Here is a 19,400-nt window from a genome sequence, read left to right as displayed (position 1 = left end):
CAGCGAAGTAAGCTTTGTGGTGGACAAACACCCTGTGCGGGTTTTTTTCTGAGTTCTCTCGTTTCCTCCCACTTTTTCATTCCACTATTTCATTCATTTCTCATCATCACCGTGCTCCTTCGCCTAACCGGCATAACCGTGGGGCGTAAAACTCAAAGATTTCATTTCATTTCATGCTCGGTTTACGAGTAAGAGGGTCACGATTTCAAATCACTTCTACTTCATTTCTAGTTTTTAAAATACTATAATTTAATATTTTTAAAATATTGCCAGTAGATGGTCGTCTTTAGCTATGCCTTATTTGAACCACACAGGTAATTGAGAATAGAGGTAAAGAAGATAGGAGATAATGCCGGTTTCCTTGTTTAATGTTTCTTAAAACTCATCTTAATGTAAACAAATGACGCTTATAGGCAATTTAACATATTTTGGCGGGCATTTTTTGGTTAATTGGCGTTTCGCCGATTCTCAGCCACTAGTGGGCCACTCGCGGTATAATTTTCACAACGGAAGTGGGGACACCACTGACCGTCGCTGCGGGGTCGACAATATTTAACGAGATGTCGCTAGTTCTCTATCGGTGGTCCTCCGAGGCTTACGGCATGGGATGCTTCTGAAATTTAATTCGTATATACAACTGTGTCCAAAATAAACGGCGCGTATACTGTAACTTACAGTTTTTCGGAATAACTTTGTTTTTGTTATTTTCTTGAGTGCTGATGAGAGAAAGAACTTACTAACTAATATTTCTTTAAAATTTTATGAACAATTATTGGAAATTAAAGGTGATATAAGCGGAAAATCGATATCAATTGCAACTTTCCGCTCTTACCAATATTGAAAGAAATGACAGCACAGATATCTGAAATTAAGGAAGACATGAAATTTGAAATTTCACTATATTTCTGTTATCAATTTAATGCACAGTGCAAAGTTCTTAAATGCAATTAAGTCAAGATTTTACATCCAAATATAGTTGCAACATAATAATTATTGTTAGAAAACCCGAATCGGTAATGATAATTTAAGATTAGACGATACTTTAGATAGAATGAAAAAAAGGTTAAGAGTATAACTTAAGGTTGCGGCCAAATAGTTTGCGGGGCGATTTAATAAATTGCATGTTTTCCACTTTGCAGGGTAAACTTCAACCGTTTCGTTTTGTTTTAAAACAAAACATTTTTATCATTAACGACATTAGCACACACTATATAGGTGACAATTTATTTTATGATAGAATATACTGTGAGCTTTAATAGAAAAAGTGGAGACTCCCGATAATTATAACGTAGTTAGTTTTTAATAGATTCAGTGTTGATCGTGAAGCATTCCCAACTGCATAATTACATAACAGGCATATGCCTATCATGCTCCATCCGGTACATGGGAATTTCTTCAGTATGTGCCTTATGTACCTATGAGAGAGAAATTGCATAGATGGCAAGTGATAGTCTCAGTCTATGTCCGCCCCTAGGCACATGCCTAACATGTACCTGGGGAACTTACTTACAATGTCCTAGATATGTTCTTCCCCATACCGTAAGCGAAAATTACTTCCCCAAAATAAGTTAAATCGCCTTTATGCGTAATGTTTTTTTTACAATAAGGTGAGTCTAAAAATACTTCAAAAATAAAAGAAAAAGTACCCGGGGGTGTGCGTGGTATTCCGACTTGGAGGTGAAGAAGAAAACGTCGCTTGTAGAGGGATAAATCCTTGGGGCCCTTTAATTTTACTAATCATGGTGCTGTTGTAGCCATGTATATTCAACAATAACCATTGGGATCATAAAATCCGCTCGCCATATAATTTTATAACAAAATGGCGCGCGTCCTTTTACTTTATTTCATGGATCTTCCATATTCACTTTCAAACGATCGACTTCAGTTGGCATCTAAAAAATACAATTCTTTATCCCTAACTACGTAAATAATTAACTGTTCACATATGTATGAAAGATTCATCTTAATTTTTATTCATCAGTTATGTCATTTCTTTCTTCTAAATTCATCTCTTAAATTTGATGCATTTGTTGCTTCTTTTTTTCTAAGCGATTTGTACTAGGACAGTGGAGTAGAAAGCGCGACCATTGCATGTTACTGCGTATGAGCAAATGCAAACAGCTGACGGTCATTCATGCGTCGCTGCAAATATCAATTATGTGTCATAAGTATCTGACAAATTATGCACCTAAAGGAAGTACCTCGAACATGGAACATATATGTCCCAAGTGACGACATAAAAAACAATTAACTATCACAGTGGAAAATTGAGACAGATATATAAATGCTACATTTGTGATACATAGTCGTAAATATGAATTAGGTGTAACAAGCACCTAAACCTTTTGGTAGCTGAAGTATATACTTAGGACATGAATACCATATTACCAAGTGCCGGGTACCTAAAAATAGCTGGAACACCTAAAGGGCACATGCCTAGCACATCTTGTGCTGTTATGGGTGTGAAGTTATGAAATATGAATTGATTTCAACAGGCGTGGATCCAAGGGGAAGGTTATAGGGGCAGTAGACTCCCTTGACGCTCAGGTATACACTGGATAAAATAGGTTTCAATCCTATTTTCATTACACTAGATAAAGTGAGAAGCTATGGTTTAGCCCCTCCCTTGATCATATCCTGATTCCGCGGCTGGGTTTCAATATTATAATGATCAAGCATGTTAATGTGTGGTCAGAACTAGGGATGGCGAGAACCGGTTCCTGGTGGAACAGGCTTTCGGCTCTGAACGGAATAGGTTCTACAAGATCCGGTTCTGCAACTGGTTTTTCGGATCCAGGTTTGGAGCCGGTTCCTAAGATCTGGTTCTGGAACCGGGTTATCGGATTCACGTCTGGAGCGCGTTCCTAAGATCCGGTTCTCGAACCGGTTCCTGAGATACGGTTCTGGAACCGGGTGTTCGGATCCAGGTCTGGAACCGGTTCTGAAACCCGAATCTCCAAGAACCAGTGTCTTGCGGAATCGTTTCCGTTGGAATCGGAAATTTTTGGCCATCCTTAGTCAGAACTTGGTGTTCTAGATGCTTCAAGTTCACACGCGATAAAATAGTATTTCTGCATTACGCACCTTTTTAAACTACAGCGTGTATCAAAAAGAATCATCCGGTTTTAAACAATAATATCTATTCTGTCTTTTCAGAGATGTGAGTGAACAACATACTGTTGGAAAGAGGAACATCTCTAGTTGTACATGGTTTCCGCTAGGTAGCAGCAGTGTGCTTGAGTGAACGCCCACTACGGTTCTGGTTAAAATGGCATCTGGACAACAGAAAGCGTTTTGTGTACTACGTTTTGCGGAGTGCAAGTCAGTGATAACTTCAGCGTGACTTTCGTACTAAGTATGGTGTGGATCCTCCTACTGCACAGAGCATTAGACGATGGCATGAACAATTCCGAACAACAGGTTGTTTGTGTAAGGGAAAATCACCGGGACGTCCTCGAGTGATCGACGCGGACGTGGAGCGGTCCGTCAATGTTTTACACGCAGTCCGCAGAAATCCGTTCGTCGTGGAACTCGACAGCTCAACATGCCCTCAATGCCCGTCTGACGTGTGTTGCGTCGTCGTTTACACATGAAACCATATAGAATTCAGCTACTGCAAGCTCTTTGTAAAGGTGACAAAGAACGACGTATGGAGTTTTGTAATTTCATGCTTGGCAAGATTGCAGAGGACGACAGTTTTGTTCAACGCTTAGTGTTAGTGACGAGGCAACATGCCATTTGAATGGAAATGTGAACCGCCATAATGTGCGAATATGGGGAACGGAACACCCACATAAAGTTGTACAACATGAGAGGGACTCGCCAAAAGTTAATGTGTTTGTGCAGTTTCCCCCCCCCCAAAAAAAAAAAGGTGTGCGGTCCATTTTTCTTTGCCGAGAACACTGTGACGGGGTAACCTACCTTGATATGCTTGAGTACTATCTTTTCCCACAGTTGGAGACTGATTTGAATGATTTCATCTACCAACAGGATGGGGCACCTCCACGTTGGCATGGGAAAGTGCGGGGATTTTTAAATCGAACGATTCCACAGCGATGGATCGGTCGCACTGGACCAAATGATGCAGCGTTACATTACTGGCCTCCAAGGTCACCTGACCTTACTGTATGTGATTATTTCTTGTGGGGGTTTATAAAATACTCCGTTTATGTGTCTCCGTCACCAAGCACATTGAATGAACTGCGACATCGCATAACGGCAGCTGTGGAAGCTATAACTGAAGACATGCTAGCTGCAGTTTGGGACGAATTTGAATACCGCATGGACATATGCCGTGCATCTTACGGGGGGCACATTGAACACCTATGAATAGGTGAAATTAAAAAATTTTGAGTTTCACTGTCATGCAAAACAAAAACTATTTATATATGTTTATTAGTTTCAGAAATACAGACTTGCCAAAGTGGAGGAATCATTTGGTACACCCTGTATTTTCAATATGTGTATGTATCTTCAGACAAACTCTCCTCGAAAAGTTTGCTTTATCGGATATTGCATTTCCGACGATGCTTCCATTATCAAATAGTGTATGTAGTTTTATTTAACAGAATTGTTTACACCAAAACAGTTGAAAACTTTCTCATTCTTTTAAATTTACTTGAGTTGATTTTCTGCTTAACGTCCCTTTCAGCAGCGAGGCTTTATGAGACGTGAATCTACTTATTAACGTCGAATCCGAACCACATGAACTCCCATCGGGATTCTTCTCTGCCATAATGTAGGACCCAGAGTTAAATCTTCTGCTTTCTCCAAACCTTCAACGTAGTCGTTAAATTTGGACTGAAAGATCTTCGTTACTTCTGCTCGTCTATTCAGCATTTCAGCTTCAGCTTGGATATTTTTTCTGTAGTTGTTAGGAAGATTGTGCTGCCAAGACTCGTTCGTTCGTGGACATGCACCAGAGTTACGTTAGAAATAATGAGAAGGTATTTGACTAACAAAGGATATTTATAATTTTTAGTGTTCTCCATTTTTTTTAAAGGAGAAGTTTCTATAATCAACCTAAATAAGGTGCAGGAGAGAAGAACAGAAGCTTGTGGAGCAAGCAAGAGCTCTGTTCTACTATACTTGATTCTAGAGTGCCGAAATTTCAAGTTCCTTTTTTCTTGTTTGTTTATGTACCTGTTCGTTGTTACTCACTCGATGAACTGAAACGTGCGTTAAGTAATGGCGATCCAATACCGCAACGTCACTGGCCGAGGAGGAATGAATGACCCCCTCCACAATTAATTTTCTGGCAGAAATTATGTTAGAATTGCATAGAACTTCAAATAGTTATATATGCTTAAAGATCTAAATCGAAAATCACAACCTTTGGATTACTCTAATATTATTCAACGATTAAAAGGTGAAATGATTAAGCAATGTTCTAAATAATGTGATTTTAATTACAATTTTTCTCAAATTTATAACGAACAACAACAGTATAACTGTTTCCAAAATAAAAGAGTAATTTAACAAATTATCCAATTTAAATTCCATATACATAAAAGCAATCTCCTAATATGTTTGATATTTCGAGGATTTAACTAATTGATCTTTACAAGGCAAGCTCCATTAGAACCAAGTTCAATCATGATAACTAGGAAATAATACGTATAGAATCTATTGAAAATCTATCTAACCACTAATTTCAAGAATAATACAAAAAAAATTAATTAAAAAAACACTTACCAAATGCAATTCTTAAGTAGTATCATACGACAATATTAATTTTGCGTTTTCTAGTTTCGTGAACAATTGCTTTGAAATAACTATTATATCCAAAATTATATTCACTTTTCACTAAACTCGTTATTACACATTTTTGTTCCGATCAGTTAGATTACACCTTCACAATTGAAGCTTATAACTCGTGACGTAAATTTCTAATAGATATATTTCTGTATATTACCACAACAGCGCTGTAGTCGGCCTAACTCCCGACATCTATACAATTCAATACGCTAACTTTTTTATCAAACTCGTTGCAAACATTTGCCCATAGGCCAAAATTTTTGACTATTCAAAAATTTAGCAAATATTTATGAATATAAATTGATCGGCGTCTGTCTAGTCATAATATCAAAATTATTAATTTTCCAAATTCTAAATAGTTATTCTAAAAAATTTATACCAACTATTGATATTAGTACTCCACATTTACTACCAAAACAAAAATAATGAAACCAAAGAAAATAATAAACCCGTAATAAATCATTCACATGACTTACAATCTACTTGCAACATCCAATCATACACCATATACCCACTAGCACTAATTACACATCTAATTTTAGTATCAATAGTCACTGTTAGATCAATAACTCATAAATATTTTACAATTCCTTTCATCTTGTTTACCTTATTGATTTATATGTTTTTTTTCCTTTTCCAATTATAGATACCACTTTAATTACAACAGAAAATTCTTAAATAATACAATTCACTTATTTCGATTTAGGATTACAAGAAATTACATTCATCGTTTTATCCTTTACGTTGTAGGAATATTAATACATACAAGAACAGCCACGGACAATTATCAACAACACAGATTTCCAGGCGATATTACAGTAACCTTTTTTTTATTAAACATTCCTTCGCTCACGATATATCTTACTCAGTGATACATGAGTCTTTCTTACACCCCTATCATTATCAACTGCCTTTACTTGAATACAGTTTGGACCCAAAAATTTGACAATTTAGTACGGGCCATCCACCTTGGACACAATGATTTGTTATCTTGTCCGCTAAGGAAGATTTAAACTAAGCTTTCAAAAGTACCTTATCACCAATTTGATATGTGGTAGGTATACACCTTTTATCAAAAATTTTCTTCCTACGTTGCCAAGCACGTTCCATATTCTGAATCGCATTAACCCAGTTATGTCTATTCTTAGGATGAATATCAACTTCTTGAATATTCCATTTAACATCAATGGGTCGCTTCCATTGTAATTATAAATTCACTCAAACGGAGAGCAATTTAATTCTGAGTGAATAGCTGAATTAATCGAAAACTCGATTTCATAAATTCCACGATCCCATTGGGTCTGTATACCTGAAAATAAATTTTCAAACTGTTCTTCACTACGCGAATCTGCCTGATTCGATGCACTATGATAACTCGATATACATATATTCCGAATACCTTGCCCATACAAAAATTCTTTAAATCTTGAAGAAGTATACACACTATGATTGTCATGTGCTAAACAAAATGGAAAACCGTGCCTAAACATAAGCTTATATAGTTTATTTATGATAGTCTGACTAGATAAAGTTCCAAATGGTTCCTAAAATACTCTTTTAGATAGTGAATCTACCACTATAAGACAATATCGTGCGGATCTCGAGTCGCAGACTGAACCTATTACGTCAGTATACCAGATTCCGTTGACAATAGTCTCAAATTGAGATACTAATTGAACCATTTGTTTTTTATTGTCACTCTTACATTTCTGACAAAGACCACAACTAAATACGAACTCTTTAATGTTATTTATTAACCCATCCAATGTATAACGTGACCCGATATTCGACCTATAGTCATTGAAATCCCTTGGTAACTACCCGGTATAATAATGGAATGATAGTATTCGATAATTCATTTAGATGAACTCTTAGGCATACATATTTAATAAGGATTCCTTACTGCCCTAGTCTTTTTACAGAGGATTCTTTTTACTAACTTATAATCATCAACTAATTGTTTATTTTCCAAACGTTCAGTTACTCCTAATAATTCAGGGTCCTTTCTCTGATAATTTTCAATGGAAACACTAGCAAACGGCATATTCCATTAATTAATCGTACAAAAATTATTTACCTTTTCCCCCAATGTTGGATTCAAGTCCATCTGTTCAATATTCTGGTTATTATGCAACCTTGAAATAAAATCTAATGGAATGTTCATATTACTTGGTAAATGTTTAACCTCAAAATCAAAAGCAAATAATCTGTAAAGTAAATTACCATATTTTTTTTAATTCTACGTAAATTTTTTGTTGCACAAGCTAAACCTTTATGATCGACTCTAAGTTCAATCATCGAATGTAAATAAGTCTTAAATCCTTCCATTTTTTCGATACCCGCAATCAATTCAAGTAAATATATCGGCTTATTCATATCGGGATGAAGAAGTTTCTTGCTAAATATATGTTAGGTTTTATGTTGCCTAACGCATCATATTGTTCGATGCAACCTCCGAGACTTTTTAATGTGCTATCACTGCTAACTATGAATTTAACATTTAAATCTGGCCGTTTCCAGGGCAACAGATCCTGTCACGGTTAGCCAAAATTGAAAGAAAACAAAAAAAATAAACGAAGAAAATAATAAAAGTGCAATGTACTGGAGAGGAGTCGCTAAAATTAATTCTCTTTAAACGAGGACGATTACGAAACATCATCTACTGATTGAAATCCAGATTATTTTCTGATAAATTAAATTCCAACAAACTTTCTTGTTATTGTTAATTACTTCATATCGGACTCCCGAAGAAAACTCATCTAAACAACTTATTGACCGTGCCAATAGCGACTACTCTCAATCATGACTCCGTTTTCTTTCGATTAGAAATAGGAAAGAAAGAGAAGAAAATAGAAGGGTAAGAGAAGGAGGTAGGAAAAGAAGAAAGAAAAGAAATAGGGTATTTTAATAAGAAAACAGATTACTGGATAATTTCGGAAATATAGTAAAAGGTCGAGAAAGTCGTTGAAAGATGAATCATTCTAAATGTTATTAGCAACTAATCAATTTTGGAATGCTTCGGAATAGACACATGTTCCCTCATACCACCCAGACCTAGCTCCAGGCACCACGACCGTAGGGTTGCCCAAACCTAGACCTGGAAACGAGAAAGGTGAAATCATTCTTCGTACTGTTATTCTAACCAGTGATTGATAACCATCCAGCATCTGAACTCTGTTCTCTAGGATCGACCACACATATGAATTAGCCAAGAAGAAAAAAAAATCAAACTTATAAACTCAATATAAATTTATGTATCGTATCCATAAGAATTTCAACTTCCTGGAAGAAAGATGTCGTATTTAGGCTTATTCTGCTATTTTTGCTTCACTCCTCGAGCCGATTTAAACCATTAGTGACGGTCCTTCATGACCTAGGTTATTTACCTTAACACATATGTTAAAACATGACACATATATTACAGATGTTAATATGACAAATGATATCACTAAAATTACCTAAATTAAATCTATCATGCATTCACACGCTCACTCACTCAGGACAGTGTATATATGTTTAAAGGAAAATCAACTAGCTACAAGGGTACAAATAGTTTATTACATTCATAGTGAAAAGAGAAGACAAACAAATAATTATGAAAAAAAAAATATTAAAAGCACAAATTCTTAGTTATATATTAATAGAGTACATAGTGTTATATTTTAGTAAATTTTTATATATTCAATCATATTGACAAAAGAAAAGAAAAAGGAATTATTACATATATCATATCTTAGGCATGCTAAAGCAAAATTATGATTTGCGACATATGCAAAGAAGACACTTATTTCACTTTAAAAAAAATTGACAAAGAGGAAAGAAAAGAGAAAAAAAACTTTTTGGTGTATCAGAACTTATATGAGTCTCTACCTCACATCGGGTAATAAAATATTAATGATTTTGAGCGTTCAAATCGCAGATCACGCACTACTCATAGTGTCCAAAACATTTCGCTCCATTTGACTTAGTTTGTGGTCATTTATATATCTATATATATATATATAACTATCGGTTTACAAAAACCATTTACCGTCTATATTTGGTTTATAACTCGTAACAGTTTATGTCTGCAATCGCATACTGCTACGTTTCACCCATCTAGGGATGTCGAGAAAATCACTTTCACCAGAGGATGTTTCTCCTCTTAGACGGTCTATTTCCAAACTTATTAATCGAATAATTTCAAATTATTTATCCAACACTGGGACACGTCATGAGACCTTTCATTAGGATCACTTTCGTATATGTTTATATGCATGGTTCGGATTTAATTTAAAAAAAAAAACGATCTTCCACAGGTGTACGGAGTATGATGGTTCAAATTGAGGATAAAAAAAACTGGTCAAGTCACAGGATACATATGAAGATGAGAAGGATTCAAGGTGCACTTTCCACAATGGTTTTAGGTTAGTAGTTCAGGGATAATATTCGTTATGGTATGGGTTACGTTTAGACCTGCCGTTACTTTTCAATGCATGCCATTACATAATTACATAGGTTATCATTTACATTGATTCAGAAGAAAAGGAAAATTACTTAAATGCACGGCGGTATTCTCGACAAAATCTACATTCTTAAATTCGTCAGAAAACTCACTGGCAAACTATAGCAACCAATACACGTTTAGGGGGACAGACACGAGCGCTCTTACATATATTCATAATACATTTAATATCATACTTTTACTTTAAAATCATATTCACATATTAAGTACATATACATTCCGACGTATTCATTTCTCTATATATATATTTATAATAAATGCGCACACATTTAAATTAATCACCCCAACAATAATTTTTTACAAGGTTGCAAACATTGTCCCAAAACAAATGACTTCCGACATTACATATGAAAAAGAAAATCGCTTTTCTACCTGATACCGCGCATCTATAAATTTTTCACTTTTATATATTCAATTCGTGCTTAAATAATGAAAAGAAAAAAAAACTTTGTGAGGCAGGCACGTAACACAGAGCATTTCTAAAGATATAACTAGATAAACCAAAGTACAATTTCTGGGCCCAGGTTAACTACAAGGTAATTGAAAACCAAAACAGAAAGGAAAGTGACCAACGGATTAAAAAAAAAAACAACTTAAGAGGACGACGGTGACAGAACGCAATTGAAGTGTCGTCAAATATGAAGTCCTTGTTCATTTCGGCGATAGGTCAAAATGTGACGGAGGACCCAATTATTATCTACTTTATCTATGAATCGTGTCTTGCAACGTCTCAGCTGGTAATTTCAGATCAGAGTTGTAAGTTAAATAAATTGTAAGCAACAAGTTCAAAATCGGGGGGGGGGGGGAAGGTTGAAAAATTAAAAAAAAACTTGAAGAAATGAAGACAGAGAGAGAGATAGAGAAGAAGGAAGACGAAGAATAGGGGCGCCAAAGACTTAAGTGGGAAATCACTAACGCTACAAAGACAGAAGTCGAATTTCTATCTTAACAAATCCATAGCCAAAATATACTTAGCATGCCAAAAGGGTGGTCTACTCAAATACGTAGACTCAAGAGGCGCCCTGCTGCCAAGGATGCAAGTTCTGTGTCCATCAGATCCCAATCCCACAAGAGTTCGGTTGTAAGATTGAAATCCGATCCCCGTATCCGGCCCAAACCAGCAGGTTCCCGGAAATCTTCCGGAAGTTTAGGGTAGGCGTTAATTTAGAATTTCAAAAAAAAAATTATCCGACCTCTTGGAAACTAGAAGATTCCAGAATAGTAATGAAATTAGAGTAATAGCTAAGATATCCCTAATGAGAATTTGCCAAAATAAAAAAAAAATTAAATAAACTGAATTTTGGATCGGTGATTTCTATTGCCAAATTTCACCGATGGCTACCCTGCGCAGACATGCCACAGTCTGGGACGTCGTTAATTTCCCTCATCTAATTAAACTAAGAAAAGACATGAAAATACTTAAGGGGACTAGGGGTCGACGTCCGGGTACGCTATAATAAATTTCAATAATTAATTGTTTTGATTCTGTAACCCTATCAGGACTGTCGCCTCCATGAACATTGTAAGCTAGCCTGAGTAGGTAACGTGAAGAAAAAAAAATCTCACGGAGTGGTATATACTATTTTTAAAACCGACCAGAAGATATGATTCACTACAGCCCTGTTGTCTAACTACCACTGTCTTTTCACAATTTATTATTCAATATGTCTAGTCAGCGATTATATGATGCTACCCATTCTATCAGATGGTATTACTATGGTTGATGATTATTATTATAACACATAAACTACAAAGTATTACCGTAGTCCGACTATATATCGCCCTCCGGTCCGCGTGATATTATGGCGCAGGGGTCAGAACCTGAGATGTTTGTAGCTATACGTCTCTATTCAATATCTATATATCAATACGCGGCGAAGTATTCACTGGGCTACTATATATATTTAACTATATGGGTGTCCTATCTTCTATATTCATTTACTACAATATTCATATACTTTATATTCTTATTCACATTAATATTCATATTATATTCATATCATCATTCTTTTCATTTGCTACGACGCTATATCTTACAGACACCCTGTCTCCTCTATCTACGCCCAGCCTATATACACATTTCATCATAACACTTTAATATCTATAATCACTACAAACATTTCCCATTCCGATCACCGCACGACAACCTCACTCGAACTCAAGACTCTTTCACACACACACAATACTACGTAATACCTGGTAGCTTTATTAAGAACGAAAGAAAAATCCTACGTATGATCACTGAAACTAGAATTATCTGCGATAATGTTTAATGTTTATAAAATTCTGCATCAACAATGAAATTCTACAGCCACGAAGAAAAATGGACATTTAATATATTTTTAAAGCGAAGAACTAGCATCATATCGCCCGACTTCTGTTAAAAATTTACGTATTGTTTATTTATTAAAATATTTAGATTTCTAGACTATGCAGAATGTTGAAACTTTCAGAATATATTAATTTTGGGTCACTTGACCTAACTGTACATCCATATAGGCTGTGAATTATACCTTCCAGGTTTTATTTTGAAAAGAAAGGTCAATTTCACGAAAACTAAATCACTAAGCACCTCGACAGAAGAATGGCGGTTAGTACTGACTTTTGACACTAGGGCTAGCGACGATATAATCAACCCTTGAACAACTGAATGTGACCTTGTACACGGAATTATTATACTATATTACGTTCACTTAATGACGGAGTAATAAAAATTTATCGCATAGTAAATACTACACTGCCCATATTTAATTATCTCACACACTCTTTCATCACTTAACTACCACTATCACTGATACCACATTACAAATAAACACATACTACTTAAACTACAAGACACATCATGCCAATACACACTACATTAATACATGTTATACTAATAAATATACACAGAAAACATTCATATTTTACCATGTTAAATCGGCTCTATGAAAGGTAACGAAAGGAAAAGAAATGAACAGGGCCAACTGGCCCTTTATTTACTAAATCACATTCTTGAAATCAACCTGTTTAATCGATGCCCTGAGGGGACATATCGAAGTATGAACTAACAATAGGCCCCCTGCCCTGAAGGGGCAGGAACCCGGAAACAAACTAAATGTTCAACTCATCCCGCTGGAAGCCGTACTCCCAATTTGGGAGTCAGATAGGAGCCCTTACTGATAATTCACACGTGCATTGTGATTACTATTCTAACTACCACAAAATTAAATACCGCCATGTATATATATATGAAAAAAAATCACGTACTAACTACATAAACAAATCTCTATATGGACAGGTCTTGTAACCCTCAATTAGCAGGAAAATCGGAAGGTGAAAATATGATGGGAAACACTGATCTTCAGAACCGGTTTTAGAAAAGAAAACAGAAATCACAATACTTCTGAATCCTGTCCATATCGATCGGCAGATGAAATCATGGCGTCATTATCTTATGGTTCCTATCTTTGCTTTTTTGTCCAGTTTTGACTAGGAAATTTAACAGTTTATGGCTCCTCGGACTTCCAGTGATCTTTTGGACGTTAATAAAGTCCCAATATTACCTTGTTTGCAGTTTTTCTCACTCCGTTGCGACCTTTTAAGCTCGACGATCAAATCCAGTGTCTTCAATAACACTTTTCGGCGTGGAATGGAATAATTGCGCCCTAATATCATAGCGTGGGTTTATCATCCAATCAAAACTAAGCATTTTGGCGGTGGGGCTTTGAAACGAATAAAATTTGGTAAAATCTGGATTAAACTAGATTTTAGAAGGACCTAGGTATCTAAAAGAGAGGTGAAGGGTGGTCCTGAAAATTCTGTCGAATTTTAGATTGGTTATTTGATCTGGAAAGTTCCGTCCAATAGTGGATCTATGTTTTCAGATAGCACTGACACCGTAAGAACTGTAATAATCCATTTACATATCCATATACAAAACTTATAACTAATTTAAAATATAAATAAAGGTATTGATTCCCAAAACTATAATTCCTAATGAATTTTTTTTTACAGTTTTTCCATGTTAATTTGAAATAGAATAATGAACAATATTACGAATTATATGAACAGCCAGAATTTTTTTGTTAAACATCAAGTACAGTCGGTGCAAAAAATTTCGGGCACCCTCCTATTAAAAACATAATCTCATTAGACTGTAATGGCATATTACAAATTTTTCCGAAATAGGTTTCGATGTATATATGATATTCAATTAATTATAATTATACTTGGAATTAATGTGGAAACTCGGGATAATTTAGTAGTAACTATGTTTTGGGGAATAATATCTTTATTTGTACGTTATTTCATGATAATATTTAGCATATGGATATTTTAAATTGAGGGACATTGAAATAATCATCCTAATGCTATACAAAAACTAGGCCCGCTATTGGGCAAGAATTCTTAGAAAAATCTACCAATGTAAATTTTGGCAAAATATTCTGGACCCCCCTCGTCCTTTCTGAGATGCCCATATCCTCTCTGCAATCCGGTTTGATCCATATTTTACCATTTTCTATTCTTTTTGTACTCTCCGGCGCCAAAAATCTCTGTTGTGATTGGAACTATTTCCGGAACTATTGTATTAAGACGCGAGAAACTCCATTGCAAATCGCGGCGTAAATAAAGGACAACACTGTAACTTCAGCTCTTCCAAATTTGGGAAATTTTCGCAGATAAACGGAATAAATCGTGGTAACCCTAGTCCTAAACAACAGTTAAATCATCTGGACGTAGTAGGGAGCCATAAACTGTTATTTTCATAAGAAAACAGGCAGAAATAGTAAAATATATTATTCAGTTCATAAGACGCCATGTTTGCAGCATATAAACAGTGATTAACAGGATTCATCGTAGTGTGTGAACCATTTCAGAATAGTGTTGGAAAATCTTCAAGTTTTTTTTTTCGTGTCAGTGATCTCAACATTTAAGTCTCCTTTTCTTCCCTCCTAAAAAAAATCAATTTAGGGTTCAATACACCTGTCCAAGTGTAGCTTCAGTTTGCATATGTAGTAAGTGTGATTTTTTTGATAATTACTAACATGGCGGTAGGTTTTCTTGTAGTTAGAGTAATGTCTAATATGTCACTGTAAACAAAAACTAAGGGGCTCCCATCTACTCCTAAATTGAACATCGTCTCAGTAATCATGGGTTGAGAAAACCCTTAGGGATTCTTTTCCTTACAGGAAGAGGGTCCCCTTTCCATTGATAGCTGCACAGTTCGTTATTTCGGCAGTCACTTAAAGAACCATGAGTTAATTGGAAGCAGGGTCTCTTGGGGCCCTGATTCATTTTAGCCACTTCCTTTTCCAACCTACAGAGCTGATTATTAATATGGTAAAAGTTGGATATTTTTTTGTTTTGTATAATTAACTGCGTAGTAGTGTTGATAAACAGATATAATAACATGTATTAATCTTTGTATTTTAGTTTATATGGAATGTAGTGGCATGTATGTGTGTGTAATGTAGTATTATGACAGTGGTAGTAGTGTATGAATGAGAATGTGACATGTTTAAATAGGGACAGTGTATCATTTATTATATGATTTTTCATACTTTGTTCGTTGTAAAACGTATTAAAATCCAGTTAAAATCCATAAAAATATTATATAGTAATTTAGAGTACAAGGGCACATTCGATCGTGCATAGGCTATTTAGATGCTACTAATGCCATCTCTGTTGTTTTCGGGAACTAGTGATTTGTTGCTCCTAACCATAACGATTTGGTCAACTCGAAAATTGCCCCTTTTTCTAGGCAAATTATGCATATATATTATTTCTGGGCTATCTATACGAACAGTTAGGTAGTTTCCAAATTGAGCTTTCTTCAAAATTACAACGCTCTGTATGGACCAGTAATTAAATTATTAATAAAAATAAACTTTGCGTTCGCCATTAAGCAGAAGCTAGGATATATGATGTTATTTTTTCCGTTCTTAGATAATAATGCACAAATTTTTTCTTCTTTCTTTGATTCGTGCTGTATATTAAACTTCATTGTTTCTATCAGAATAGAAACGCATTTAATTTATATTATCGTTGGTAATATTGTTCCTCTTTGAACCTATATGCATTTCCAAACTGTGAAGTGGTATATAGTTTGGATTTCATTGAAGAAGGTCTGGGTTCGTGAGAGTTTTTGTGTATTGGTCCGTGCGCGATTAATCTTGTAGTGACATATATGTCGTAATTATATTAGTGATGAGTTTAGTGTTGAGTATTTACGTATAATGAAAGATATTTTGAGCACTGGCCTCTACACTATAACATCTTACGAGGATGTAGGTGTGTTTTAGTGAACGGACTATGTTAGCACTTCGCAGTTTGGCGATCAGGAGTAATAGTATCTATTCGTTGAGAATCGAGTCTAGCGGGGTGAATAACATCATATAATAAACCATTCGAAATACTTTATAATTAAACACGGAAGTACAATAGCTGCTTAAAAACGTCGTGCCGTTGAATTATATGCATTTGTTTTGAGGTTAACCTGTAACTTTAAATTTTTTTTCAAGTCACCTATTCCAACTAAGTTACCCTTGTTTATAGGGGTGACAAAATGGATAAAGTCAACCAATTCTGTAATTTAATTACAGTAAACTCGGTACTTTCGTACTCAGGTGTCGATCCTCTCTCTCCCTAACAGATATTTTTCATTTTTTCTCTTAGTTTCAAAGTAGATAGCTATGGAAATTAATTGACACCTCAAGACGTGGCGTTCTTGCGAAAGAGGGAGCCACTGGTGAGATTTGGCAAATAACTCACCAGTACAAAATTCTAACTTGTTTAAATTTTTGTTTATTTTGGCAAATCCCCAGTTAAGATTTTTCTATCCTATTAGCTTCACTCTAGTTTCCCATACTGTCCTGGGAATTCTTAGTTTCCGAGGGGTCGGATATTTTTTTTATTGTTCTAGAAATTTCAAAATTCAGGGCAATGACAATCTTGCCCCTTTTCTTCCTCCTTTCCTTTCCCTTGTTGTTCTGGGCCGGATTACGGTTCCTTAATAATAGTTTCACAGGCGATAACTTGTGAAGTTCTTATTTACAAGACACAGACTTGCTCCTTGGCAAGAAGGCTTCCCCTTTGGCCACGCATTTAAGTGAGCCACCTTTTCGGCATATATAAGTATATTTGGCTATGGATTGTTCTATGACGAAATTCGACCGCTTATCTTTGTAGTCGTAGTGTTCTAGCTTATTCCCTTGGCGCCGCTTTTCGGTCTCCCTTCAGCTATCTCTCTATTCTCTTCTTCAAGATTTTTTTTTATTTTAACCTCCCCCCAAGTATTGAACATTGCAAATATTGATCATTCAGTATATAGATTTTGAACCTAATTTAATAACTGAGACGTAATGGGACATGATTCGTGGAGATATTCATCGACGTGAAGTGTCGGGGGACTGATTTTTTTCGTATTTGACCCACCGCGTGATGAATGATGGTCCGGTATACCATAATGTTATTCTCATTCTTTCGTCATTATCCGTTTGAAGTTCTATGTCAAACTACCAGCTATTTCTGCTTTCCTGCTATAAGGTTTAATAAATGTTAGCATTGCAGTAGTTTGGGCTCAATAGTGAAATTAATACTCTAGGTTTATAATTATGTGTACGTGCCTCCCTTATACATCAAGAGTCTACTGTTTAAACGAAATATATTGAAATACGAATGTTATGTTTGTGCGCTGAAAAATCCGTCGATTATAAGGGATGTCGGAGATTCTCATTTGTTGAAAGTGTTGCGATCTATTAGTGAATTATTTGTTAGGGTTTTTCTTTAAGTATAATGTATAGTTAATTATTGAAAATATATGTATATGATGAAATGTGAATGTATGTGAAACATGAATATGATATCGAAGTAAACTGTATAATTGAATTGAGAAAATGAATATGTCTAACGGGTTTATTACTTACCCCGAACGATCATTAGTTGCCATAGTTCGAGACATCCGACGAATGTGAAAGATAGATTAGAAATACCGCCGCATTCAAAAAAAATTGTTTATGTTTTGTAGATTCGCTGAATGTTATATGTAATTTTTTTTAACCTCAGTTTTTTAAAATATAATTTGCATATAATATGAGAAGAGGGCAGGTCGTATTTGGTAACTCTAAGGTACCATCAAGTCCGTTTTTAAGTTCACCAACATAACATCATTGTACCAATCTTTCGTCTAAAATCCGTTCCTCTTATCCAAACCTTTACAACCTAATCAGTGTGTTTTACCCTAACCTCTGTTCGTCGATATACACAATCTCCGAACGAAAGAGGGAAAGAATAATGTTAATAAAACTTTGAATCTCCCACGAATGAGAAATTGATAGTTTAAGCTTAGTAGTGTGTGTGTCTACTGAAGGATATAATGATTTACAGTTGATTTACAAAATAACTAGTGACTGTCTAACCGAGGATATAAAATACCCTCCATGATTGGAAAGATAAAACTTGGTTTCTTACAATCTAAATAGGGAAAAGTTTCCCAAATGCTCTTACGAAGGAAATCGGTATTGTTTGTAATGATCAACATAAATATATATATATATATATATATATATATATATATATATATATATATATATATATATATATATATATATATATATTATATATATATATAAAAATACGATTGCAAAATGAATGGACACAGTAAAAGTGCCTAACGGTCTGTGTGATATTGACACTCGTCGCTTGTTACGAGATAAGACTCGTAAACTAACTAAAAGAAAAAAGAATGAAGGAATGAAACGTAAATTTTATATATGACAAGGGACTCATCTAATTCTTTGCATAGTTTTTTTAATACAAAATATAACAATATATTGGATTACGTAATAATAATAATAATATATATATATATATATATATATATATATATATATATATATATGTGTGTGTGTGTGTGTGTGTGTGTGTGTGTGTATTTTCATGTCACTCAAACTTTGCTGTTCAATCTTGCATGTATATTGCCGATTTTTGTATATTACAAATATTTAATTAATGGCTAATATTTTTTTCTAAATGTAATAAATTGTATAGAACAATGTAGTTAGATGGTTTCTTTTAGAATATATTATCCTTGTTTATACGCTGTCCGGAGTGTACGTGTGTGTGACTGAGTGACAATTTTTAGCTGTAAGTCGTAACA

This window comes from Thermobia domestica, chromosome 5, assembly GCF_964235325.1.
Source record: "Thermobia domestica chromosome 5, izTheDome1.hap1.1, whole genome shotgun sequence".
In the NCBI taxonomy this organism is placed as follows: domain Eukaryota; kingdom Metazoa; phylum Arthropoda; class Insecta; order Zygentoma; family Lepismatidae; genus Thermobia; species Thermobia domestica.
The sequence above is the reverse complement of the archived record's forward strand: the minus strand, read 5'-3'. Positions refer to the sequence as shown.